Source organism: Octodon degus, unplaced genomic scaffold, assembly GCF_000260255.1.
Source record: "Octodon degus isolate 3935 unplaced genomic scaffold, OctDeg1.0 scaffold00005, whole genome shotgun sequence".
In the NCBI taxonomy this organism is placed as follows: domain Eukaryota; kingdom Metazoa; phylum Chordata; class Mammalia; order Rodentia; family Octodontidae; genus Octodon; species Octodon degus.
The window spans coordinates 24,197,079-24,207,094 of NW_004524581.1; the positions used below are offsets into that span (position 1 = coordinate 24,197,079).

Genomic DNA, 10,016 nt, shown 5'->3' on the forward strand with positions numbered 1-10,016 from the left:
GGAAGAGGAGGAGGAGGAAGAGGAGAAGAAAAAGAGGAAGGAGGAGGAAGAGGAGGAGGAGGAAGAAAAAGAGGAGGGGAGGGGGAGGAGGAGGGAGAGGAAGAGGAGGAGGAGGGAGAAGAGGAGGAGGAGGGAGAAGACGAGGAGGAGGAGGGAGAAGACGAGGAGGAGGAGGAGGCGGCGGCGGCAGCAGTGGCGTCACAGGCAGTGCCTTCTCCCTGAGCCTGGACTCACTGCACCAGATGGCTGGCCAGGACCTGCAGATGCATAGTGACTACTATGCACCCCAGAGGCCTCCACAGAAAAGCGCACTAGCGGAACACAGTGGGCTGCAGTGGCTGCTGAGTTATCAGGGTTCAGATGTCCCCCAGGAGAGGGCGAGTGGCTGGCAGCTCCAAGAGGGGAAACTGAGCTCCGAACTCAAGCAGCTGCAGGCGGCCCCACCCAGCGGCTCCCAGCGCCAGGGTGAGGCTGCCCAAGTCCACAGGGCAGAGGGCCAGGGAGCCGAGTTGAAGCCAGCAGGAGGAACACACATCAGGCTGCAGCCTCACAGCCAGAAGCCAACCCGAAGCCTGAAGGCACAGCCGGCTGGGACCATCCTCTACCCCAGTGTGGGGCTGCAGTGGCTGGCTGGGATGAACCAACTCGGATCTGGACTGTCTGCTCACAGCATCCCCCGGGGACAGCAGAGACATGGCTTGGAGTAGACACTTTTTAAAATCTTATTTTCTCCGCCCCCCGCCTTTGTTGTCTTGATTATTCCTGTTTTTACAGGAGTGTGGACACCATTCCTACTTCTTGTGCTGTTATTCTTTTTCTTCTTTCTCTTTCCCTATTTTCTTCAAGTTTCCCAAAATTTGCATAATCATTTATCTTCCAATCATGTTTCTAATCTCTTCCTCTTCTATTTATTTCTAAAAATAAAATTTGGGGAAGGGGGCAGGGAGATAGCTCAGTGGCATAAGCATTTGCCTGGCAAGCGCAAGGTCCTGAGTTCAACCCCCGGTACCAATAAATAGATAAAAATAAAACTGGGGTTATCATTTCTACATGGTTGAATCCTCCTATTCTTCCGCTCGCTGCTCACTATCATAAGCACGGCACCAAGCATCTGAAGAAACCATTGTTCCGTTGTTGCTGGGCGGGCGACCTGTCCCAACCTTCCCCGAACTCATTTATGCCTCTACCCATTTTTACTATGACCCTGCAGCCCACAATTTGTTTTTTTGAGAACAGGACACTGCACCGTTGTCACTATTGGGCTGGGATACACCTTCACAAACTGGAACGCATCGGTTGTGGCTGTGAACTCGCAATCCTCCTGCTCAGCTTCCTGGGGGCTTCGTATGCACCACCGCATCAGGCAAACTGCAAGTTTTTAATCTCCCATCCCACCCTGAAGGTTTTGGAGACAGGGTCTTGCTGTGTAGTCCAGGCTGGTCTTAAACTTGTGACAGTCCTCCTGCCTCAGCCTCCCAAGTGCTGGGATTACACATTCACCACCACACCTGTCAAACCTCTTGATTTAAGTGATGCCCACGAAAGTTGCACCACTTTTGCCCTCCCTTTGGCAATAAGCCTACTTCCCTGTATTCTCCTCCACTTTTCCAGAGTTTTGCAGACCATCAAAACCCAACACTAAGCCAGGTATGGAAGTGTGCACTCCTGTAATCCCAGCACACAGGAGGCTAGGATTGGACAGGAGGGTTGCCATGATTCTGAAGCCAGCCGTTCAAGCCTAGCCTGCACAGGGATGCTGGGGGCCTTCGCTTGCTGCCTCCTGGCACAGTGAGCACAAAGATCTGCACAGAGGGGAGTAAAACACAACTCTTGCTTTTTGACACTTACATATGAGTGGGGAAGAAACAGACCGAAGGCTGGGAAAGCCAGCTTTATAATGCATAGTGGTACCAGGTAGGTGCCTTAGACACAAGCTGCAGCCTCAGGCCAGGCCCGGCAGTCAGGCTCAGGGGCCCTAAGTGTTCCCAAAACCTTAGAACTCCATGTGCAGCCAGGGATGGGGGTCTCTACCCCCCCCAGAGATTTTCACACACTGCGCTAGAGGCCATGGGGGCCATCTGAGCCTGGAGGTGGCTTCTGAGCTTGGTCATAGGCAATAGCGGCTTGACAGTGTATACTTCCTGGCAACCTCTCTGGACTCTCAGAAAGCCATGGCCCATCCCAGTCCTATTCCATTCCATTTCTGCCCCTGCTGTCTATCTTCAAAGATGCCAAGTGACTTAACAAGGTTGCTGGGATCTTCCAATCCCACCTGACTAAGGACAAGACCCGGGTGTAGTCTCTCTGGTGGAATCTGAGCCTCTCCTCACACCACCGCTCTCCCAGTCCCCAAACTTCCCCTGGGCCAGGCATCCAGGACTCTCCATATTTCATCTCCAGCCAGGGTAGATAGAAAGGGAGGAGCCACAGAGAGGGAGGGAGGGAGGGAAGGGGGGGGAAGAGAGAGGAAGGGAGGGGGAGGGAGACGGAGAGAGGGAGAGAGAGAGGGAGAAAGAGAGGGAGAGAGAGGGAGAGAGGGAGAGAGAGGGGGAGAGAAGGGGAGAGAGAGGGAGAGGGAGAGGGGGAGAGGGGGAGAGAGAGAGAGGGAGGGAGGGAGAGGGAGAGAGACACGCAAAGATCCCACTCCATCTCATTAAGAAAGTAAACATAAGAGCCATCTAAGTGTCTAATTAAGCTTCTAATTAGTCCCTGCTTGTTACTAATGCAAATTAGATTACTCCGCTTAACTACAGCATGTCCACAACACCCTTGTTAATTGCGGCCTTTTGAAATTAAATTACTCCCTAATTAGCATATCAAAGCCATTGATTCGTTGCTGGGAAGGGTGAGGGCAAGAGGAGCCGAATGCCAAGTTTGGTTAATCAGAGATGGCTAATTAAATAGTGACGTAGTATGTGGGGGGCCCCGCTGGTAAGGCAAAGAGGCTGAATGGACATCTGGAGCCTGCTTCCGGCAGTGCCCTGCACCCCATGGGGGGGGGGGTGCAGCAAGCCTGTGATAGACCAGGGACCACCAGTCCCTGGTCCCCTCCCTTCTGCTCTCCCCTGATCTTTAGATATGACATCCGTTTGCAGGGATCTTGGACACCAGCTCAAGAAAAGACAAAGCACAACTACATTCTCAAATGCAAGGATTCAGTGGCCCTCCATCCTCCTCCGTCAAGACAGGTCCCAGACAGTGACCCCAGCAGGCTGTACCCCACTCGTTGTGGCTCCATTCTTTGAAGAAAAGTCTTTGTCCCCCGACAAGATGAGTATTACAGTATGGAGTAGAAGAGCCTGGCTTTCACAGAGGGGCTCCCCTAGGTAGCGGTGGGCCAGTGCTGGCTTGGAACTCTTAGAGACTCCAGGCCTTCTGACTTCCTCTGCCCTCTGGGAGAAAGGAAGGAAAAAGAATTCTCTGCCCATCAGTTCCTAAGCAGTAGCGTGGGAATTCAATGTGGGTCACTGCGTCCTTCGGGTGGCTCCTTGAGCCCTTGTGGGACAGGCCCTGTGGTCTTTCAGACCCACCCCTCCTTAAAGAGTATTGAGGGCAGCTGGATCTCACATCAGTCCTTCCAACCAGGACGCCCTCAGGCCAGCTGGTCACCTGCAGGAAGGCAGGGCTAAGAGCCCCCAGCCCTCCCGCAGGAGTGCAGTTCAGGCCTGACTGGGCACTCTAAGCCAGGATTCTGATGTGAAATTCACCACGGAAATGAACAAAACTACAGAGAAGATAGGCATGTGCTACCCCAGCCTTACGGGCCGGCATTCTCTAGTTAACTGTGGACCCTGGCTGAGCTGAGTTCTTCTCTGGGCCTACTAAACACACTTTGTAATCCTAGGACCTGAGGCATCTCTTAGGCCTTCTGTGGGCAATGGAACAAGGAGCAACCAGCAAAACATAGCTGCTCTGCCCGGGTCTGGGGATCATCACCTAACTCTACCTGCCACAATCCCCTCCCAGGTTTCTTCTAGAACATTCTCCCCTACTCTTACCTGCAAGGGATGGGGCTGGGGCCTGCGAGTGTCCTGGACAATGCTGAGGGCTAATTCCTGCAGATGGAGAACCTGGTTGAGAGAGCTGGAGGAACCATAACTGTGTTCTCTGATCTTTGAGAGACAGGGCCTCACAGTTCAGGCTGGCCTTGGACTGTCTAGGCTGGTCTGGAAAATGCAGGTGATCCTCCTGCCTCAGCTTCCTGAATGCTTTGCCCTTCCTTTAACGGACCAGCCCTGGCAGGACAACAACTCCTTTACTATGCCTAAAATAAAGAAAAGACTCCTAAGGGTCACTTAACTCACCCTGATGCTGTCCTGGGGCCTCTCTCCTCCATTTCCTCCAAGTTTCTCACCCAGAGCACATGGGTCAGGAACAAATTCCCAGAGGGTAAAGTTTTGTTTACCCATGGGAGCAGAAGACCCCTGCCACCCCCCCACCTTGGAAAGGGTGAACCCCAGGTCAGGACCCAGCCTGAGGTAATGATCCAGGCTGCACTGGCAAAGGGGCCCAGAGTGCTTTTATTTTTTCAAAACATATGAAATTAAAACCAAAGCAGAAAAAGATCTGGGGGAGGGGACCAGGCGCAAGGGCCAGGCTGCTGCCCGCCTTGCTGGCAGAGCTCTCTCTCCCAACGAGATTCAATTAATTGATAACAAGAGCCATCAAATTAATTTCTGCAGAATGTGAGATTCTGATGGAGAGAAATCTCATCGATGGGGATCAGGTGGGAGGGGGCGGGCAGCGCCCCTTTTAATCAGGCCGGGCTGCCTAATTGGCAAAGAGGAGACTTGTGTGGGTCACAGGGACCCTGGCCTGGACTTCACAGAACCCCTTTGGGAAGGCCTGGTAGCTGCAGGAATCAAGAGGACACAGGATGCGCCACAAGACATACGGGAGGCCAAGGAGTCGGGGTGGGGGCAGCAGGGCTCCCACAGTGCACCTGGTGGCCCCTACCGAGGGCAGGGGTGGCACAGGGTCTGGGGCTCTGTGCTAGAAAAAAGAGGCTGCACTGCCTGAGCTGCCCTGACCCCCAGACCTCTGTCAGAGCTGGACAGTGTACCGACAATTTCTCAGTGCTCTGGTGAGGGCCAGAAACATCCCCCGGCTGGGGTCTCAGGTGCCAAGGTGCTGTCAGCAACCTGTGCAGATAGGAGGCAGCAGGTAGCTTCCCCGCTCTCTGGGGAAATCCTGTGGTTTTGTGAAGAAAGCTTTTTTGCCAGTGGAAATACAGTCCCACTCTAGAGGCCTCCGACTCTGAGCCAAAGATGGGGAGGTTGGGAGAAGCCCTGGGCTCGGCTCTAAAGGCTCCTCCGAGCTCACAGCGGCTGCTCCTGGCTGCCCTCCCACAGTCTTGATGTCCCTCTTCCCTGCCAGTTCTCCACAGCCACATGTTTGCCTCCCAGGAGCTCTGGGCAGACCCAAGGGGCAGGAGGAAAGATATCACTTCCATACATTACAGCATTTTCTTTAGGCCTGGGTCTCCCGGACATGTGGGGAGCCTTCTAGAAATGTGGAGCTCTCTTTCCAAGCTGCAACTGGGCCACCTCTTATCTGACTTTTCGGGGGGGGGGGCCTTCAGCTGTCCCTGCACACAGTAGGTGCTCCAGTGTGTGATGAACAGATACAGACGGGACTCCCTGGCTCCTTTCTGCAGGCCAGCCTGCCCTCAGGGGGACATCATTTCACCGCTTTCTGCCCATCAGAGCCTCCAGGTCACTTCTGGCCCCTGGGGTCTTACTCTTCATTCTCTGCTCCTACCTGGTAGCCCAGATCCAGTGCCATCAGAACCCAGTCCAGTGGGGAACACTCCTTTCCTCTATCTGGTGGGAAGCACCCCTTCCCTCTATCTGGCATCACCCAAGGACCCAGTTTTGAAGAAGCACCCCCCCCCAGCTGGGATTGGCTGGAAAGCAGGCATAGGGCTTCCATGGAGAGGAGAGCCAAGAAAAGATGCTGGCTGGGCATGGGGTGCATGCCTGAGGTCCCACTACTTGGGAGGCTGAGGCAGGAGGATTGCAGTGAATGACCAGCCTGGGCTACAAAATGAGCTCAAGGCCAGCCTGAACTGCATAGCAAGACCCTGTCTTAAAAAGACAAGAGGGGCTGGGGAGATGGCTCAGTGGAATAAGCACTTCCCTGGCAAGCGCAAGGGTCTGAGTTCAATCCCCAGTTCTGAAAAAAAAAAAAAAAAAAAGACAAGAAAAGATGCTGGCCCCTCCCCAGGGGTGCATGTAAAGTCCAGGAACCAGAGACCAAGGCAAGGGAAGGCCCAGGCCAGCCTGAGTAACACTTCAGAGGCTCCAACCTCTCAGGGCCTAACACTCTGTGACCCTCTGCAGCCTGCGCCCACGTGCAAGAGCTCTGCTTCCAAGCACAGCTGGAGTGTCGGGGTCCAGGCTTCTGAGGCCCCAGGAATAGCATCTCCCAAGATCCCTACAGACACAGGGTTCCCGTGGAGGGGAGTACCTTTCAGCTGAGATCCCAGTGTGAAGAGTTTGGGGAAGGGGTGGTGGGCAAAGGTGTGCGTTTCCATGGAGAATCTTGGGAGGGAGGCAACGCTGAGGAGAACCCACAATTAACTTCCTTCAGTGGCAGACCCCAAAGTGGAAGGCCAGGCCTCTCCCTTTCTGGAGAGGGAGGTTCCAGCCCTTTATCCTTCTCTGCTTGCCAATAAATCCTTATTTGTTTCCATGAGCACCTTAGAGGGGACACTTCTGGGTGCATGCAGGAGAGAGGAACGAAGAGATGAGGCGGGGGAGCCACACTCCTCACCCCAACTTCCTTTCTCCCTCTCACTGTGGAGGTCCAAGCCCTACTGGTTATCGGGGTCAGAAGCCCCACATTTCAGTCCTAGCTCTGCTCCTCTGTAGTTGTGTGACCACAGACGCGTCACCTCCTCTCTGCACTTGATTTTCCAGCTCCTAGAACAAAGGTTAATGTTCCTGGACTCAGCCCAGGAAGTGGCCCGACAGCGCCGGTCACCTACTACTGATTTTAAAAAGCCACCCCTGGACTGAAGCTCTACCTCCTGCTCAACTCCCAAGCTGCCGCTCTATGCCGGGTATTATTGACCTACTTTACAACCTGAGAAAATTGAGGTTCAAGAAGCTTAATTAAGTTCCCCCGAGACACCCATCTCTACTGCCAAGTTCCAAAGCCTTTTCCACTCTGATTGGTGTTCTGCCCTGGGGAGGCCTGGCTTCTTTGCCCTGAGTTCCAGAGTTCCAGAATCAACTCTGAGGAAGTCATTTCAGCCAGCAATGAGCCACAGTGTCCGGACAAATACCATCACTGGCCTGGGGAAGCTGGGACAGGGATGTGATCTCAGAGTAGTGATACTGAGTCCTCTGGATGGGAAACATCAGCCTATCATGTAGTTTGGGCTATGAGAAAGGGGTGTGCCTAGCAGCAGGGCAGAGACAGGGCGCCACCCAGATCACTAGACAGTGGGGCAGAAGGGTGGGCAGCTGTGGAGCAGGGGGTCCCTGGGAGAGGTCCCTCTCCTCCGCTGGCACTTGACACCCCTTCCTATAAAACACTCAGCCCCAAGGTTTATCACTCAGGTACCCCAGAACCCAGCCTAGAACCTGCCCAGGTGGAGTTGGGTCTCAGCCAGCCCTTGGGGGAATTACTGGGTCTGAGGCAAGCCCCCTGCCCCCCACTGTCCTACTTCTCTCTCCCACAGAAGAGATGAGTTTAGAGTGGGGTCCAGCAGGTACGCACATTCCTGGCAAGGGCCTTGCCTGCTGCCTTAGGTGTGAGGAGGTCACCTCCACCTAAAGAACCGGGAAGGTCCTTTGGCAAATTGGGCCCAGTCAGTCCTGGCCCTGGTATTTCTGCTACAGGTGTCAGACCTCTCCCTCCTCAGGGTTCAGGGGCTCCTAAAAGCCAGAATTCTGGGAAACCTGCCCAGGACAGAAAGCCCCACCCAGGGGCCAGTTTTTAACAGCCAGAACTAGTTCTGGTGGTGTCCCCCAACTTAGCACCAAGTATGCCTCCCCCCCAAAGTAGGGGACTGAGAGGAAGGAGATTCTGATCTCCCTGGAGAGCCTGGGAAGAGTGTGGGAGTCGAGCCAGATGCCCAGCCCCCAACTCACAATCTTTAAAGACAGCCAGAGGTAAGGGCTCCGGGTGAGCCAGCGAGCCACCTAGCTATCCAGTCACACAGATCTCCACAGGTTACAAAGAGCTCCAGAACCCTAGGGCAGAACAAAGTCTCTCAAATTAAAAAAAAAAAAAAAAAAGAAAAAGAAAAAAAAAAGCCTGCCATTTCCCCACAGGAAAGCCAGCTTCACCTGGCCAGAGGCTCCTCTGTCTTAAAATGCCAGGGCCACCAGAGCAGAGAAACCAGGAGGGCAGTCAGTCTGGGTTATCCAGGGAAAGTGACCTTCGGGACAGGTGGGACGGCAGGGCACACAGATCCTCTCGCAGATATCGGCCGCAGGGACCAGGGGGCTGCTCCTCCTTCCTTCGCGGGACAAAGGGGCACTCGGTGAGACAAGGCAAGTGCGTCTCCAGCAGTGTCCCGAGTCCCGGTTCCAGGGTCCACACACTTGGGCAGGGACGCATCCAGGCAGGCGCTCTGAACAAGGCCGGATGCAAACTTCGGGCAAAAATCCCGCATTAGCCAAAAAGCTCCTGGGCTCTCTCGGGAACCCTCGGAAAGGTGGCTTGCGGCTCTGGTTTGCTCCTCGGGCCCCTTAGTCCATTCCTAGAGCCTGGCTCGGAGTGCCCAGATCGACCTGTGAGGACACCGCGGGTCCTCAGGCGCCTGAAATGTCAGGTGCCCAGCGAGCAGGGGATCCACGGCGCTGGACTGGCACGGGAGAAGCTGGGGGCGCAAACTAGGGCGCGATCAGACCTCGGGAACTCCCTGCCCTCTTCCGCCCAACCTGCAGTCAGCGTTGGGGAGCGGGCGAGGACCCGAGGTTGCCCCAACTGGGACAGAGAAGGAGTCTGGCGGCGTCAGGGCCTTGGCCTCAGAATCCGCATCCCGCGAAATCACACGGTCCTTCCCGGGGCGTCTTGCATTCCAGTGCCGCGGCTCGGCCCGGGCGCAGCGCGGAAGTTTGTTCAGCTTCGGAGCGAAGCACGAGCCGGCCGGGCCGCGGGGGGCGGGGAGCGTGGGCAAGAGGAACACAGGATCCTCGATCCTGGACGCCGGGGTCCTGCTGGATCGCTCGGGACCCCTTCCCTGGCGGGATCAGCTTCTGCGGGCGTCTTCTGCCCCCCGCTACACGGTGGGACGCGCGGTTTCCCCAGATGGGACGCGCAGAGGAGCCTGGGTCGGTCCCCACCCTCGCGCTCGGGCGAACGAAAAACCACCGGGCTGTTTCCAGGCGCTCCAAGGCCCCAAGAAGTTTTCCGCTCCGCGTCGGCTGCGAGCGCGGGGCAGAGAAGAGGCCGGGCGCGCTCCGCGCCGCCGGGCTCACCCAGCCGAGCCCTCTCTCACCCCGACGGCGCGCGGGTGGCACTGCGGTTCCGCCCCCCCTTCTCCGGCCAGTCTCGGGGAGTCCCGCAAATGCGAGCGGGGCGCCCACTTCCTCACTTCCCTTCCCGGCTCGGGAAAGTCCGGGCCGGGACGCATTCTTTGTCTGACTCGGGGCGGGGGGGGTCGCGCCCCTACACCCCGCTCCGGCGGCGAGCAGGGAGGGGCGGAGCCCGAGCCCCGCGAGGGCGGGCCGGGGCGGCCCCTAAGCACCCCAGACCCCGCGCCACCCCCGGGCCCCACCTGTTCCCCCGCGGCGTGGGCCGAGGTCCCTGGGGGTTCGCGGGCCCCGGCGTCGGCGCGCTCGGCCCGGCCCGGCCGGAACAAAAGTGCGGCGGCGCAGGCCCGGCTCTTCCCGGCTCTTCCCGGCCGCGCGGGGCAGTTTGCAAACACAAAGTGCGCCGCGAGCCAGCGGAGTTGGAGCGGCCGCCGGCCCAGCCCCCACGCGTCTCCGCGCGCCGCCACCTACCTGTCGGGCCCGGCTCAGCCCGCGCGGGGCATGGGGCTCGCTGGGTCGCCGCCGCCC

The 10,016-nt window shown here is 56.9% G+C and overlaps 1 protein-coding gene across 3 annotated transcripts in view; it reads right to left on the bottom strand.

The window, feature by feature from the left end:
* The window catches only part of Foxp4 (forkhead box P4), a 41,189-nt gene extending 31,173 nt beyond the window's left edge, over positions 1-10,016 (bottom strand). For all 3 annotated transcript variants that reach the window (XM_023720045.1, XM_004624160.2, XM_004624159.2), the window contains exon 1: positions 9,960-10,016. The gene's annotated coding sequence lies outside the window, so the exon portion shown is untranslated. The remainder of the gene's footprint in view (positions 1-9,959) is intronic.